Source organism: Papaver somniferum, chromosome 1 (genome assembly GCF_003573695.1).
Source record: "Papaver somniferum cultivar HN1 chromosome 1, ASM357369v1, whole genome shotgun sequence".
In the NCBI taxonomy this organism is placed as follows: domain Eukaryota; kingdom Viridiplantae; phylum Streptophyta; class Magnoliopsida; order Ranunculales; family Papaveraceae; genus Papaver; species Papaver somniferum.
The window spans coordinates 83782252-83801498 of NC_039358.1; positions in this window are offsets into that span (position 1 = coordinate 83782252).

Consider the following 19247-nt stretch of genomic DNA (forward strand, 5'->3'; position numbering starts at 1 on the left):
TCGAAAACTTAGCTTGTTACACACAAAATGAAATGTCCAATTTTGGGTTTACGAACCGTTCCCAAACATTAACATTTGTTGGTTCAACAATAGTTAACCAAATGGTTAGCTATATGATTACTTTCATATCAACCATATTCTTCTTCACCATAACTAGTTCGAATGACTCAAATGAACTAGTTAGAGAGTTGTTCAATTTCTTAGATCTTATGTAATTATACAAGACACAGTCGAAGCAAAAAACGGTTTGATTCACTCGAATCGGTTCATGAACTTTATAGCCACGGTTTGCAAAAGCATTCCTTAGTTTAAATAAACATGAGTTCAAGAACAACCGGTTTTAGATATAACCTGCTCAAGTTCGCGGACTTAAGCTCATGGAAGAAGTTCACAAACTCCAGCAGAAATTCTCGGGTCGAGAACTTCCGCCAATTCGCGGACTTGGCTCACGCCACTTCCATTTCTCTTGATCAACAAAGTTCGCAAACTTTGGTTCAAGGAATAAGGACTTATACATATATGTGTTTTCACAACAATGCTTATATCTACCAATGATAATGTAATCTAAACTCTCATTTCAATCATTGAAACATTCTCAGAGGACGGATATAGCCGTTATTCACAGACCATTTTTCGTCAGAGAAATTTTCAAAGTGATTGAAACATAACATGACTTTCGTCACTAGGAAAAGATGAATTCGGGTAAAGCGAAAGCTTACCAACAAATATTTCGAGAAATAAATAAGCAAGATAAACTCGGCTCGAAATAACAAATGTGCATAATGAAAGTCTATATATCAAAACGACTTTGTCTCAAAAAGTATGAGATAGAATAGATAGAATTTTGAGTGACAGATAAGTTCAAGTCTTCACATCCCTTTTAGTCGATGAAGATCCACCAGTTCCTTGAATAGTCCTTCGTCTTGTATGATGATTTCCATGGAGTTCTTGAGCTCAACTACACTTTCTATCCTAGTCCGATACCTTTAGCTATGTAGGCTAGAAATCAAGACTTACAATTTTGATCACTAACATTGACAACACATGCTTGAGATAGCAGCGCATGCGAGTTCGACCGAGCAATGCTCTAACAATACCAAACCTAAGAAAACTAATAATTGGATTTGGAAAAAATCAAAAATGGAATAGGACAAGTTCGGGAAAATTATTTATGGATTATAAGAAAAGGAGACAAAATAGATATTTAGTATGATTATCGGATCAAAGATAAGAAACCACCTCATCTAAAACCAAATATGGGAACATAATACCTAAATAAGATAAGTGGCCTTATAATTAAGGGAAAAAAATGGAATCTGTCTAAGCTTGTCTTATGCTTTCATACCACAATCATAGACTATCAAACAAATTCAGACTCCCTAAAAGGACAAGGAGGATAAAGCCATACAGAACCTCTCTCATGATGGGAAACTCACTGTGAAATCCCTTTATAACAAGTTACACAATAACGCCAATACTACAACCATGTTGACCTCAATCTGGAAAATAAGAGTCTCGCCCTCAATCAAGATTTTCATGTGGAAAATGGCACATACCACTCTTCATAACAGCGAAAAAAATGGCACGATTCTATCAAACATAAACAAAACATGTAAAGTGTCACTCTCATAATGAATCTCTAACTCACATATTTCCAGATTATAACTTTGCAGCTCAGGTTTGGAATCATCTAAATTTTAATATGAATTATATGAAGCAAAATGTTACGACCTGTCATGAATGGTTAAAAAGTCTCGACAAGTCAAAATTCAGAGATGGGGAACATATGGCATGGACATGACTGTGTAGCACCATCTCATGATATATTTGGAAAACCCGATGTAATAAAGCAATTAGCATCAAAGACCAAAACAGTTGGGTCACTGCTAATAGAGTAATGAAATACATATATTCACTAGGGGAGCCAAAATGTAGTCCTTTTCAACGTTTTTTTTTAAAGATTTTCATCACCAAAATTAGAAGGCAATTGGTGTTTTCCCCGAAATTGGGTCGACAATTGGAAGGCCATAATCCTCGACCACAGTTAGGCACAATCAAACGATCGAAAGTCGAATCGATTGACGGGAATGTCGTCCCAAAAATGGCAAAAAAAAACGTCACCTACGATTCCAATTTTAATCCTGGCCGTTAATTACGAACAAAGTTCAGCCACCCGATCGAAAGCTGATGTTGGTATTACATAAACTGTTATAAAATAATGTTACAAAAGTGTTACAATATAAGTATTACACAAATATTATGCTTATAAATGTTAATAAATAACTGCCACAAAAATTGTTGCAAAAGATGTTACAAATTGCGTCACAAAAACTAGCCCCCTACTTTGGTCGTCCCTTCACTCCTGAAGCAGTCATCTAGTTCATGCGAACAATATCAACTATGATTTGTCTCAAACTTCTTATTGTGATTCTCTTAATGATATCAATCTTAAAATAACAAATCTTTCTTATAACATATATCATGGGTTCATGAGGCTAAGAATTAATATATCATTTTCCATTTTACCTAATATTTGTGACTCAGTTTTAGGAATGACTTTTATTGATGACACAAGAACATGTATAAAAGCCTGGGGGGAGAATCCTCAGAATGAAATTGCATAAAGCTCTTACAGTAGAACGGAGCCGAGGCAGCTTTCCAGCGGGCAATGGAACTTAGCGGACACCATATTGAATTTCAAAGTGATAAGAAGCCCATCCTAAAATTGCTAACTTAAATGTATACCAAAGTAAGAGAATAGAGATTCAAGAACACAACTCAATTTAACAACTACAACTACATATATCGACTGGTTAACTTTAAGGAAATGTCTATTAATTTATAGGCAAAGACAATTTATTTGCTGCAAACATATATGCTATAATGTATCAAAACTGTAATCAATGCCAGGTAATTAAGAGTACAAATTTGATCAATTTAATTAGGGAAAAAAGTATCAACCCTGAACTGAACTGGCCTGTATTTTTGAATAGCGCTGCACATGAACCCGATCCACCCGACCAAACCACCCGAACCGAGATTAAAAAAATCGAACCAAACCGAACCTGAGTTATCCAACAGTTCTGGACGATAGAGGTATTTAATAAACCAATCTATTTTCGGTGCTACGCGGTCATATCGACTGACCCCTACACAAAACAGAACGATCATTCAAATTACTTCTAGTCATCGATCTATAATTAATGTTACTCGTTAATCTTGATTTAACACATGTATACCTCTAGATTCGAGGCATATATTTTTCTGTTCACAAGCTCTTCACAATTTGTCTCACGCAGAGGGAAAATTATTTTCTTCCATCAAAGTCAATTTGATCCTAATTCGGTAATCGGCATTCTGAATCAATATTCTTGAAGTTGTATACTTAATTTAACAATTTTAGTCTGCAAATACTTTCTTTTTCCATTGAGTTCTACATCTTCTGTTGTCTCGTACACATCACCACCAGCAACATGCAAAAATTACTTTTTTCTCGTACTCGATTAACATGCCTCCTTAGGCCAAGCACTATGGTAGGGGCAGTGGCGGAACTGGAAATTTGGTGTAGGGGTGGCTTTGTGGCTGGGCCATTTGTAGACACCTGGCTCAAGCGTATTAGATTAGACCTAATTCAACACCTCAACCGAAATAGGTAGTGAAAAAAAATGGTTATTTGGGATTTTGGGGATGGCTCAAGCCAGGCTTCACCTGGCTGTAGTTCCGCCCCTGGGTAGGGGTTATTCCTTCCCTATATCTTAGATATGGGGGAGGAGTATGGGTCACAAGGCAACCTCACTGTGGTCTGTTTTCATACCTCAGTTTCTGTTGAATAGTAAGTTTTCGTTTTTTTCCCTAAATCTTATTTTCACGAGTTTAGATAATTATTATTTATGGGTAAAAAAAATTGAAGAGAAAAAAATGGAGATATAATAGAAAATAAAGAGTTTTAGTAGAAATAAAAGAGCTAAAAGTGAAAAACAAGAGTAAAACTAAAAGTTCCCAAATGGATACTCAGTATCCGTTGAAAATCACACGGAAACTGAGTTTCCGTAAAGCGGTTTTTAAACGGAAACTGAGTATCCGTGCCATTTCTCTTCCTTACAAAGTGGATCAGTTCTGATCCGCTTTTAAATATAGGGAATAGATATCCTTCTAAGTAGAGATACAAGAGATCGTTGTAGATGATTTTTTAGATTTTTCTCCACATCTAACGGATAGGGATGGGAAAAGAGTAACCATAGTGTCCTTAAAGGCTAAGGCTAATCTAGATTATGCCTAACATTAACAGGGGATACCAGTTTATTCGGGGTGTAACAAATTTTATACTCCCTTTGTCCCAAATTAATTGAGCTGTTTGTAATTTGCACAATTATTAAGGCAAGAAGAAAATGGGAGTATGTTTAAGTATTTTTACAATTATAAATACCCTTATGGATAATAACTCGTAAAACTTAAAAATGATTTATCTCTTAAACTATACCACGACTTTTCGTAAACTTTATACCATTTAAAAGCATTTTAAAACACCCACATAACGAATATAAATATGAATATCAAATTATACATATTTCTTATAGTAACAATAATCAATTAAAAGGGTAGTTTTAGAATATCCCCTTGATTAGTGGGATAGCTCATTTATTTGTGGGACAAAATTTAAAACCAAATAGCTCAATTAATTTGGGATGGAAGGAGTATAAGACAAAGCAATTTCCTTTGAATGATGGGATGAAAATGATTGATTGACCGGAAAAAAAATCCAAGAATGCACCGTGTGAGAGGATGGCGGGGCCCATTCCTGACCTTCCCTATCTCAATGCTGAGAACGCAGTATTGGGTTTGTTCAATCTCTCTCGGTGTAATTTTGCGTTCTTTTTTTCCGTGGTTCTAACAATTCCGTGGAATGATACTCTCCCAAGCAGTTTGGTACCCCTTTCAGCAGCCGAGTCAAACTAGGTGGATCATCCACCGATGTCACATGCGCGTGGAAAATACTATCCGAAGGGGTGTCGTGGCTACATTAGGAAAATCACTTTCCTCTTTTCCTTCCCGACTCTCTACAACAAATTATACATATTTTTTTTAGTAATAATAACCAATTAAAATGGTAGTTTTAGAAATATCCCCTTAATTAGTGAGATAGTTCATTTATTTGTCGAACAAAATTTAAAACAAAATAATCAATTTGGAGCGGAAGGAGGATAAGACAAAGCAATTACCTTTGAATGATGGGAAGAAAATGATTGATTGACCGGAAAAAAAAATCCAAAAGAGTGCATAGTGTGAGAGGGGTGTCGTGGTCCATTCCCGACCTTTCCTATCTATGTAATTTTCGGTTTTTTTTTTTCTTTTTCCGTGGGCCATTCCGTGGAGTGATACCCCCAGGCAGCTTGGTACCCCTGTCAGCAGCCGAGTCAAACCCTAGCTCCTCTGTATACCCGCGAATCACACTTAATTTTATAATTTCACAGTAGGATCTAGATCATTCTCATATTTAATTTTGTAGTTTAACAGTAGGATCAAGATCTGAAGTAGTTGTAGAAAAGAAGAATGGTGTTTCTTTCTCCACTTGGTTTGGTAAGTAATCTCAATCCTGTGTGTGAATTCCTTTTCTTTGCAGCACAATGTTTATGACAATATTGGGCGTTTTGTAAATGATTTGTTACTCCTCTGAGAAATAACGCAAAATTCAAAACAAGTTTTTTACTGTTTAGTTTCCCCCCTGAGATTTCGTTTGAGCTAAGAAAAACATAAAAATTTATGTTTTGTATTTGTTTTCGGTTCTTAATCTTTGTATCATCTTTGTAAACTTACAGGGTTCACGACTAATTGGTCGTCGACGCCGGCGTACACAAAGGCGTTCTCAAAGCAGGCTTGTGAAAACTAACGGCTGAATTGGTGAAAATGCCACTCTTGGAATTGAGTTTCCAAAAGTGTCACCCTAACCCCAAACTTACCAAAAATGCCACTATATGACATTTATGCCCCTGATAGTAGAAGATCTTTAGTTGTTTAATATTACTTCCAACTTTCAAAACTTAAAATAAGTGTTTTTTTTGTGTCGTTTTCAGTGCAAAGGTCCTGAAAAAAGGGTCAGGACCCTTTACCGGACCCTTTACATAAATAAAAAAAATCTTATTCTTTGAATTGAAAATTTAGAAATAATTTTTTTTAATGGTATTTAAGTATTAGGGGTCCTTTAAAGAGGGTCTGGAATCTGAACTACACCTTTTTGGACCCCACTTTAGTCTTCTAATAGAAATAAAAATATTAAAATAAGATAATTTTTGTTAATATTTTATTGTCATGGTCCAGGACCCGTTACTAGACCCTTTACTGGATCTTGGGTTTAATAATAAAATAATCTTGTTAATGGAATTAAATAAGATTTCATGGGTCCAGACCCTCGGCGTTTAGGGCCTGGACCATGTCGCTTCAGACTAAGGACCTTTCTAACTTGACCACCTAGGCGCCATGTAGGTGACAGGTAGGATGAAGGAAGTGGGAACCTTTTTACCAGGGTCTGGACCTTTGCCTTCTATGTCGGGACCCTACGCTAAGGACCTTTCTCAACTCGACCACCTAAACACCTCCGTTGTCAGATGTGTTTTATTTAAATATAATTCTTTTAAGTATAATATTATAAAAGCCTTCTGTCATTGGTCAATATAAGCGGTGCTTTTCTATTGGTTAACTTGGGCGGCAACTTTCTATTGGTTAATTTGTGCGGCACCTTTTAATAATTCTTTACCCTCATTTGCTCACAGTTCTTCTTCTTCCTGCTCTTTCATCTTCTTGAGGTTCTACTGCTCTATTAGGGACACCTCTTCTTATTATTCTATTTTTGTTCTTCTTTCACCATCTTATATATTTCTTGTCCTTTTTATGGTGTTCATATTATGGCAGCTGCTACACCATGAAAGCTAGGGTTTTATATTTTACTAACCATCCAACTGAGATAGAGAAGGAAGGAGCTATATACGGTGTTCAATAGGTGAGCTTAACTTCTAGCTCTTTAAAATTTGATATTAAATTTTGTTTAATTTCAATTACAAACTCAAAGTTAGGGTTTTTAAATATGTACATTGGGGATTTAAATCCATGTTTATTTATATAGTTTACAGTGAAATAAGGTATGGGTTATCTTTAATTTTGTGGTTTGGTTACTTAATTTATGTAGGGTTTATGATACATGATGATCTTAATTTTGGCCTCTATTTATTTAGGATGTGTTAACTGCGGATAAATTTTTTTATGGTTAGGATATAGGAAAATAGTTGGTTGAAATAGGCATGCGATCTAGTAGATCATCAACATTTGTAATCAAGGGTTAAGTTGTGTGATTTCAATGTTAATTTAGGAATTGGTTGGTAATTTAATATTTGCTTAAGAAGTTTATATTGTATATAACTGATAGTATGTTTTGTGAAATGCAGTTGCTTTTAGAATCCTAAATTGTCGTCACTATAATGAGAAGCAAAGTTGTTCTCATCCACTACAATGGTGAATGGGTGCACAAAGAAGGTAATGATGACTACAAAGGTATGACACATCTTGCGGGGGTACTTTATAAGTACACTTTTGAGGATGTGAAGAAGAGAGCAATGGATGTGTTTAGGTTGCGTGCACAAACCTTGTTTTGATGTGTATGGCCTCATAGATGTCCCGGGAACCTCATTTAAGCAAAGGATTAAGATTGTTAGTGAAGAAATGTTGAATTTTTATGTTGGCCAGACATGTGGAGTCCCAAGCTTTTACACAATCAAATATGGAGAAGAAGTAAAAGTAGATATTCCTCCCGCAACTCCCAAAACAACTACTGGAGATTACAGCGGATCCAAGATGCTTCCCCACACTCCCTTGACCCCTCTTAACAATCTCACGTCGAGTTCCAGTGAGGATTATCAGTCCAAGAATGAAACCATCAAGGGAGATGGTGGTGTTAAAGGTACGTTTATTTGTCCCTCTTATTATTGTACTTTTGTATTATGTTTTTCCTGTCCAAATAGTCACACTAATGTTGAATGTTTTATTTTTCAGCGAGTACTAGTGGTCCAAAGGCTAGGAGATGTCTTGAACCAGTAATGACTCCATCAGCCAAGAAACTCCGCTGTCTTCATGATGCGCCAACAACTCCAGCGCCGGTTCTGGATATTCCTAAACCCCCAAAGGATATGAAGTACAATGATCTACGTGTGGGTAACACTTTCAAAAGCAAGGGGGAGCTGAAACTTAATTATACTTGCAATAGCCAAAGTAGAAAGAAACTTTAAGGACATAACTTTTAAATCCGACATCCAGAGGTTTATTGCCAAATACAAAGACAAGACATGCGAGTGGCGTCTGCGAGCAGTTCCCTTAGATTCTTGTGGGTGGTGGAAACTCACAGTTGCAAACGATGTGCATACTTGTGAAAGCAACAAAAGGACTGACCCTGAATTAAGAACCAAAGAGGCCGCTACTGGAATTGCAGAGCTTTTCAAGCACAAATTCAAAGAACTAGATGCGTCCTTTATGCCCAAACAACTGGTTAAGGACATAAAAATGGATTATGGAGTGGTTATCAATTACCAGCAGGGATACAGCGCTTGCAAGCATGGTATTGAGCTGATCAAAGGTATCCCCGATGAATCGTACCAACACCTCTTCGGTTATAGTCACATGCTTGGTGCTCGTAACAAGGGTACTGTTAGCGAGATTGTAACTGATTCGGATGATTCTTTTCTATATTATTTCTTTGCTTTTGGAGTATGTATTGAAGGATTCAAAAACTGTTTCAGACCCGCATTTGCGGTTGATGGTACACATCTTACAGGGCCACGCCAAGGAGTTCTATTGTCAGCCGTTGGAATGGATCCCGACGAGTCGATCTATCCTATTGCTTTTGCTGTTGTTGATTCAGAGAATAATGAATCTTGGGCATGGTTTATGAGAAAGTTAGTCGGATTACTTGGCGATAAGTATTCTATGAATGAAGATGTTGTTGTGGCAACAGACAGGCACCCATCGATCGGTAGAGCCATAAGGTTGGCATTTCCTTGTGCTAATCAAGTATACTGCATCCACCATATTTCAGGTATTTAACAAGAGTTTATATACTATAAACACACGAGTTTTGTGTTTAAATAAATTTGATGTTAGTTATCTGAATGGATACAACGTTAAACTTGATTTGTGTTTAGTGTAACTTATCAGACTGTAGGTCTTTATATGTGCGTATCTAGATAGAGTTATGAAGTCAATGACAATAGCATCATACTGCATATAATGTACTTGGTACAACATTCAGGTCCATGACAGTAGTACCAGGGCCGACCCTGAGTTTTTGCTGCCCCGAAGCCTGAGAAAAATTGTTTCCCCATTAGAGTGTCTCGTTCTCATTGATCGTTTAGTCTGATGGGGCTTTGTATTGCATATCCACAGCGTAATTTGACATCAAATAGGGATGATTTAACACTTCAAAATTCTATATTTTCAAAGCACTGACATGCCATATAGTTCACTAATCCCAACCTATCAGATACTACATGGGAAACTAAACTAAATCCCTTGTACATTACCTGCAAATGCAACTCTTCCATCTGAGAAAGAAGTGTTATATTTGCATCAAGTAAAATATTTTTGCGTACTTGAAGTTCAACTAGTTTTAATTGTTCATCAAGTAAACCATGATAGGACACTTGAAGATAGTTACCATGGACATTAAATTTTAAAAGGATTCACACAAAAAGTATATGTTTAACTGCATGATTGGTAGACTCAAAATGACGACATCATTAGGATTTCAGAATTGGTTTTCTAAAGTAGCATGAGACAGCATCAGCAGCAAGCAACAAATCTATCAAAAGTAGTATAACAAATTGATAAAAATTGAGAGTATTAACAACTAATAGAAAATAGTTCATGATTTTAATTACCTATATGCTATATAAATGATGATAATATATGATATTTTTAGAGTGATTTCAATCACCATCAAATTAGATTGGGAGTTGTTGAGTGCTCAAGAACAGGAAGGAAGAAAGAGTGTCCTTGGGATAAAACGATGTATGAAATATTTTTGAGTTTTTGTCTTCTTTTTTTGCTAGTTACTAAATATTTATCGTGAACCACTAAAATCTATTCTCTATTTGCATCATGCCCCTTAATCTCTTAGAAATATGTCCAATAGCGGCCACATATATATGTACAGTCCAAACAAGTTTTGTTGTCCACCCTGTTGTATGATACATTTCAGACATATATATATATATATATATGCATGCTTCATGTTGTACTTATAGGTCAGTCCTGTAATGTTTGACCTTGCAGAAAATATCAAACAGACCTACCACAGCGCCGCGGCTTCGGTGGCATTTACAAGAGCTGCAAAATCGTTTAGCAATGATGAGTATGAACTTTCTATGAGAGACCTAGGTTTAGTGAGCCCCGCTGCTTTAAAATCTGTAGTGGATCTTGGACCGGAAATGTGGGCCAGGGTGAGGCTAGAATAGGTCGTTTTACTCTCATGACTACAAACGCCTGTGAAACTTTCAATTCAAGAATAGTTGATGTTAAAGGTCTTCCAATCTACCATTTAGTCGATTACATTCGCAGGTTCCTTATGGAATGGTTCTGCGAACGTAGACAACTAGCTCGTGATCGGCAAGATCCTTTGAGTCAACATGCACGGGATATAATCAAAGAACGGTGGGTTGTGTAAAAAAGGTTTGTGGCTTGCCATGTCGATGGGGACGAATATGAAGTGGACGAGGGTGACTATGAAAAGCAGCACACCGTCTATCTTGACCGAAGGTCTTGCACGTGCGAAGTGTTTGATTATCAGTATCTTCTGTGTCCCCACGTACTTGCAGTGTGTGAGACATATAAGATAAAAGAAGAAGGCCTTTGTGGGGAATATTATAAAACATCGGTTTGGAGATATATGTATGAACCTAAAATCTATGGTGTGCTGAGCCCAGAAACTTGGGATGTCCCAGCGGAGGTGGCAGAACGGGTGGTGCTTCCTCCAAAAACTACACCGGAAGTTGGTCGTCGGAGCATCAAGAGGAAAAAGCCTGTCATTGAAAAACCTAGAAAGAAAAGAGCTTGTTCAAGGTGTCACCAGACAGGGCATTATGCTAACAGCAAACATTGTCCCAAGGCTTAGAATTGGAGTGATTTTGGTCGCTGACATTGCTTACCTTGTTATGCTTGTTTGAAATAGTTTAGGCGGCATCATTAGTAGATTGGTTTTAGTCATATTTTCATCCTCAGGGTAAATTAGTTTTTCTCAGACATGATATTAAACCTTAAATTTCGGAAAGTAGGTCTTCTGTAATTGAATTTGGGAATTACCCTTTGAAAAGGAATTCCTTAGTTTTCTTATGTTTATTAATTGTAAGTTCTACTGGCATGTTTCATGTGAACTGATTACAAGAATCAAAAATCATTTACTACCATGTTGTTTTAGTGATTGGTATCTAGGTGATGCACTCTTTTAAACGTGCTAATTTTCATTTACTTTTCTTATTAAAACAATGAAAATTATATAGCCATAACTAGGACAACCTAGAAGTAAAAACAGTTCCATCGTACCTAATAAAAAGGACTTCAAATATAAAATAAACTAATCAGACATTATCTTAAACCATTCTTCATCACTTTTCTTTTCAAGTTCTGTGTTCTTGTGCCTTCAGATATCTCTCTTCATTGCACCATTCATCAGCTCAACAAGGGCAAGATCTTGAAACAAAATCTGTCCAAAATTCTCTTCCTTGATCCATACGCCGCTTCCATGATAAGGAATGATACATGATTCCGGGACTGAGATCCTTAACCTGTTGCATTCTTCACGTAACTGGCGATCCTCCTTTACTAACTCAAACCACTCCTTACAGAATTGGCTACCGTGTTTTGTTGTGTAGAAATTAGTTACTACACGCTTAGCAATAGGTTTTTTTAGAGTCAACAAACTCATCACCATCCGACGCAACAGCATTCCTCCCATATATGGTAGTATATTGATTTCTTGTTCGGGCAGTTGAATTAAGTGAGGTTACGTCAGACTGTTGAGAGGATCCTGCCATTGTTTTCGGATGATTTGAGATAAAAACTTGTAAACAAATTTACCTAATAACAGTGATTTTCTCTACCCTAGAGATTATTAAGCACAAACGAATTTGAATGATGTCCATTTATACTTATGTTGGCAAACATGTAGAATTTAATGCCAACTAAATATAGCTGGCGCCTCTCATGTTCACCTCTCATGTGTAACTGAAAAGAAAAAAGCAAGCTGTTTTTGACTAATTACAATTAGTCAAAAAGTTTTTTTTTTTTCTTTTCTTTTTTTTCACGTTTCCCAATTAGTCTTTTGTTGGCAGCTTATGGGTTGTGTTACCTTTCAATAACAAAAGAGATAAGGAAGAGAAAAAAGCAAATTTAAAGCTTGTCCCATTCTTGGGTAATGTACACACATTGACAACATTCCCTTCAAATCCTCTCATCTGTACCTGAAAAGTGAAAACCAATTTCTTTTCATCACATTATCCACAACACCTCCATGCCATAAGGGGACAAACCGTTACCTCCATCACTATTAAAGATTGTGCATAAAACTGGTCCAATAAGGGACAAATTATTGCCTCTCTGACTAAAAAATAAGTGCATAAAAAGGTCCAATAAAGGACAAACTTTTGCCTCTTTGACTAATAAAGAATGTGCAGAGGAAGATCCAATACGGGGACAAACAGGACAAACTAATTCCTCTGACTAATAAATTAAAGAGAGTCCAGATGGTCATTGTGGCGGTCGGTAGTTTATTTTAAGTCAAAGCAGGTGGGAGTGTGGGAGTTGGGAAGTAAATGCTTATTCAAATTTCAAAACAAATGGGTGAGTCATTTAACATAACAAAGAAAAAAAAATTATAAACAAAAGGAAAATCAAACAACTTAGATATGAGTGAGGTAGGAAGATGCTTTCTCAGTCTACAATTCTATACATACACACACACACACATATATATATATATATATATATATATATATATATATGAAATCCAACCCTTAGGAGTGATTCCTTACAATTTAAACTACCCACTTCGATCACATGGGTTCAAGATCAGAGAGCAAATCATGTTTGGAAAAATGTTTTTCTAAAATTCTTTCAAAAAGAAGACGTCAAAGCAACCAACAAACCAACAACCTACCAAAACCAGCGGATGAGGGTTCTTCAAGTATGTCTTTAACAAATCTGGATACTTCTGCCAATGGATTTATGTCCTGTGAGGAATGGTATGACGCGATTGAAGAAGGTCGTAAATTAAGAAAGAAAACAGCTGAGTTGGGTTTTCCAGTTACACCGTTGCCACCTCTTGGAGATCTATTACACCATACATACAATGATCTGATCAAATGTGTTAATTCTATAAGAGCTGAGAATAACACACTTAATAGGAGATTGATTAATCGGAAGAAGTATTCTGCTCTACAGGGGACTAATATGTAACTGGAGTGGTAGTAAAATCAATCATTTTCTCTTGCAGTATTATGGTAAAGAAAAGTTTATTTAGAGCAATGTTATGTATGAGTGGTAATTTGGTATACCTTTTATCTTATGTTCAGTTTACTTGGTAGTAACTGAAGTTGTTGTACAAGTGCAATGCAGCAGGATAGTACTTCAGAGTATAAATTTACGAACAATATCGCAGTTCTCCAAACAACTCATTAGATTACGACGATAGTGATCAGTTTAATATCTAACATCATTAACAACCTTTAATATCCATTGCTACTTTGTTTCTCTCCCTTTGTATTCAGCGAGCTTCATACTGCACAACTGCGACAAACAAAACCATCAGCTTAGGTTTGATCCAGAACAAAACTATCAAAATACATCCTGAATCAGACGAACATACATTTTCATAAAATATAGAAAGGTATTTATCTACCATAATTCAACTTCTTCAACATAGTTTTCTAAGAACACTAATGCATACATAATGTTCAAAATGTTACCATCGCAAAGGGGGTCAAACACCCATCAAAATTATATTTAGATATCCCTTTGTTAGCAGAAAAACCATAGTATCTTTTATATAATTCATATATTGGTCAACGCCTAACTATATGCTGGGCACTCAACAATCATCACACAATAAGTATATATAGCAATAAGGTATATATACTTCATACTTCCAATAAGGAAGTATATACATATGCAGGTCTAACAGGAAACTGGCCACTAGTTAGTAGTTACAAAGTTCCTTCCAATAAGGTAACAAGAGGATTACACAGTCCTAGTAACTGCCCCTTTTTGCTACGTAAGCATCTACATACTCAGCGGGTTGAGACACTGATGGGGTCATTTAACCCTTAAGTGGAGTTCAGGATCACCATGCATTAAATCGCTATTATAAAGAGTCACATAAAGAACTCTTCAGGAGTTTCAACTTCTTTCCTTACATTCTCAACCTGCAAAAACAAAAAACAAACAAATAATATATATCATCAACACCAATCCACAACTTCCATATCAATTTCTCAACTTCAGTTGAAGTCCTTACATTCACTACCTTCAAATTGGAGTCCTTCAATTTCTTCTCAGCTTCAGTTGGGCGTGTTTCCATGTTCCTAACTTAGTTCTCTATTCATCTTTAGATTCATTTTCTTTCTTTAGTTTCTCAACCTACAAAAAAAAAAAAAAAATCACACCAATACATAACTTCCATATCAAATTAAAGTTCAAGTCATTCAATTTAAGTAACTAACCTAACAACAAACCGATAAATCCGATATTAAAACCTAACTCCATGCATCTGCATAAAAATACCAAAAAAAAAAATTGGTTAAAATCAACAAGCCAAACCTAACATCAGTATTATACAAAAGGTAAAAATCACCTAAATCGAATAAAATCAAGTATACCCGATATGAACTGCGACTAAAGATGTTGAGATCTACCTGTAGAAGATCTGAACTGCAACTTAAGCTGTTCCATCTACCGGAAACCAACCAGAAAAAATAATTGTTAAACCCCCATTAAGAAAATCGACCAGTAAGAAATCAAGAAGAGAAATTTTTTTTTTTAATAAAAACCCTAACTGTACCTGCTGATTTTGTAAAATCAAACATAACTGCTGCACAATTGAGAGATGTTGAAGGTTAATAATCATAATGAATTTTAATGAGGTTTTGTCATATAGGTCTTAAATGGTTGGTAATGGTAGAGTTCAAAGAGAGGAGGAGATATTTTGGCTGGTCTGGTTCTCGTTTGCAAATGAACTGATGAAGAGAGAGGGGGTACAACAGGTAAAAGTGATAATTAGGGTTATGGTTTGCTTATATTGGTGGCAATGGTTGTAATTACTGTGAATCTTTAGGGAAAATTCGCGACATTTAAGGTTTATCCCTAAATCGATGGCCAATAACCATCTATTGTGTCTCATACGGATTAAGAATCCAATGGTTTACATAAACCTATTTTGTTCATACATATCATGAAGTTTGTGTTTCTTTGCTAAATTGTGTTTCTTTGCTAAACTCAATTCGTGTTTTCGGGGTATTAACAACCTTCATTATGACCAAGTATATTAATAAATGTCGTGTATATTTTAGTCCACGTCTAGATATGGATCATATTTCACATCGACAGATTTCGAATTAATAGAGATGAAATATATCATATTTCAACATCTCGGGTTCAAAGATTACTAGAGTTAAAACAGAGGTTCTCATTTCGATGAACTGAATATGAAATATATCGGATTTCGACATCTCGGGTTCAAAAATTACTAAAGTTAGACACGAGATCTCATTCGGATGAACTGAGGATGGATTATATGAGTTCTTATCATCCCGGTTTCGTATATTACACGAGTGAGACTGGAGTCTCTCACTCTGATGAACTGAGGATGGATCATATGAGTTCTTATCATCCCGGTTTTGTATATTACATGAGTTAGACCAGAGTCTCTCACTCGGATGAACTGAGGATGGATTATGAGTTCTTATCATCCCGGGTTCGTATATTACATGAGTTAGACCCGAGTCTCTCACTCGGATGAACTGAGGATGGATTATGAGTTCTTATCATCCCGGGTTCGTATATTACACGAGTTAGACCCTAGTCTCTGACGCAGCGGTAACGATAAGAAATAGCCTTGAATCCACAAGGTGTGTTTTGAATCCACATCACACTGTTCTGAATCCACAGAACAAGGTATAATCTCAAGAGATTTGTGTTGTTAATCCATAAGAACAACAAATAGAACACTTGAAAATACACAAACAGAAAACAAGTTCCTTTTCAAACAACAAATAAAACTTGATCATAGTCAGGTGATAAGAATCTATACTCAAAGAAACACTCTACTTCATTCAACTAATCAAGGAATTCTTCTATGTGTAACTGGCCATTAAAAGGTGGAAGATCAACTCTCATCTTGAAACCACCATGGTTGTCTTCTTGTTCTCCTCCATTTTGTCTGCCTCCATCATGTCCTACACCACGATTGTGCGGAACCATATCAATAATTTCTTCATCACTGGAATCATCACGATTATGTTGTCCATGTAAATCACGAAGAGGACGTTCTCTATCACGTATTTGATTTCGAACCATCATCTCTGTCAAACGAGTCATGGAAGTCAGTAACGTCTCTACGGACCTCAACATTTGTGCTTGATTGTTAGCAATCTGCCCTAACATCGCAGCACTCTCCCGAACATCTTCAGTCGAGCGGTTGCCACCATCTCCATCATTGTTATAAGCCATGAAACAAGGATCAAACCTTGCTCTGAATCCAATTGACGCAGCGGTAACGATAAGAAATAGCCTTGAATCCACAAGGTGTGTTTTGAATCCACAAAACACTGTTCTGAATCCTTCACACAAGGTATAATCTCAAGAGATTTGTGTTTTGAATCCACAAGAAAAACAAATAGAACACTTGAAAATACACAAACAGAAAACTAGTTCCTTTTAAAATAACAATCATCAATAACGTTTTACAAATCAGGATCCTAAGATTAAATACTAGTAGGTAGTTATAGGAAGTTAACACACACAAGATAAGAAACTGAAACTAGAAACTGAAAATAACTATTAGATATTTTCTGAAAGTTGTAACTGTCAGGTGTGACTATCCTTGTTCTGCATCAGTCTCTCACTCGGATGAACTGATGATGGATTATACAAGTTCTTATCGTCCCGGGTTCTTATATTCTTGAAAATACACAAACAGAAATCCAGTTATCCTCCCATATATTGACTTTCATTCCATCACCTATTTCCCAAATATTGTTTTGTTCAACTAAAATTACTCCTTTGTAGATACATTTCCACATCCAAGAGCTAGAGGAAAGGATTTTATCTCTAAAAGCAGAGTTTCTCTGTGTTCCATTTTTTCTATTATGCTTTCAAACAGTTTTATTTTGGTTTTATCTACAAATAGAGGTGTTCCTAGATAAGAATCTTTCAGGGCTCACTGGAACAGAAGGTGAAATTAGGGATTCAAGAGAATCCCCCCAAAAAGGCGAAGAGAAAGATAGTCTTCTTGCAATAGAGATATTATTATCAGATAAAGATGGGGAATCAGTATTTGGTACCGGGTTTGGAGAGTCCGACCCGGATCCGACTTCAAGAGTAGTCATGAGACCCGCATAAGCTTGGTTTTATGTTTTTTTTTTGTTTTTTTTTGAAAAGACCACCAGGTTGCATGCAAAACATATCATTCTGCCGCACGTCCTAGGTTAATTAAGACTGAGAGACACAATTAATTTTGACAAATCAAGACAGAACTAGGTTGCATGCAAAACATATCATTCTGCCGCACGTCCTAGGTTAATTAAGACTGAGAGACTAGGAAGAGGTAGAGGAAGCTCAGACAACAAAAGAAGGAGACAAATCAGCAAAAAAAGATTATAGGATCCTGAGATGATCTCTCTCAGGATAGAAATAGAGACGAACTAAGCATGTTGAAAAGAAAAAGAGATTATAGGATATGCATGATGAAAATATGATTTACTATTCGGGAATGATTCAGAGAATTACTAACTAGGTTCTGTTGGATATTTTTACTACCTAAGTATTCTATATTGTTTTTAAACTTTAGTGGATTTTTTATACACATTTTTCCTACCTGTGTATTCTTAGTTTTTAAATTTCAAGTCACCCAAACCAGTGATCTTTAGCTGACACTAAGCTGCTAACTCCCTTCAAAGAACATGGAGTAGATAAAATATCTAAGCATCAATTTTTAGAAGCAGACACGTTTAAAAGCAGAGACAAGCCGCTATACATACATAACTGAAGGATCATAACATGATCAACAAAATATAAACAGATATATCCAGGGTATAAGAGTCCATCGCCACTAACTTAGATTTAGAACTACAACTGACATCTTTTTCAACTATACACATCCAAAAAACAGGGACCAACATGCTGGCCAGGAATTATACTACAAGATCATATGATTACAGGTTACTATTCACCACTTGTGCCATTCACCTCTATGAATTGTTTCTTGAATAGCTGCACCACAAGTTCGCATCGATAACGAGTAGCAAAAGCAGGTTCGACTTCACAAACAGGAATCTTCCTGACCATATGCTCGATAAACTTGAAAGCAAACACCTCACAAGAGTTACTGCATAAATAGTATATGGATCAATTCTCCAAATATAAGGTTAAAAATTCAAGGTTAAAAATAGATTTCCAGTAAGACTCACGTATCATTTTGCTTAGGGTTTTTTAAGTCATATCTACACCACCATGGACCGCGGTTGTATGCTTTCTCAAAATAATCACGAATTTGACCGACTTTCGGGTGAATTTTTCTTAAGCGATTATTACGATTCAGTCTAAGAGAATCATAAATTATAATTGTCTTCTCCTTTACTTGAATTGAGACTGCGACCCAGTGAATATTTTGAATACAAACTACACCATATACGACATCAACCTTATCCCAAGAGGGTAAATGCTCACTAGGTGGTGAACCACGGCGTCCTGCTAACCCTAATCTGAATCTGTCAACTTGGGAAAAATCACCATTCGCAAAATGTTGTTGTTTCACGAGCAAGGCAGCTCAGTCACAATGTATTCATGCAATAATATAAATAAGTAGAAAATATCCAATCTATTCTGCATAAAAACTTACCAGTAAGTGAGTTTCAAAGTATGACCAGGTACCAGTCGATTTGTTAGAAGGATAAGACTTGTGCATCAATAATCTGCAGGCAGACCAATAAACATATAACTTC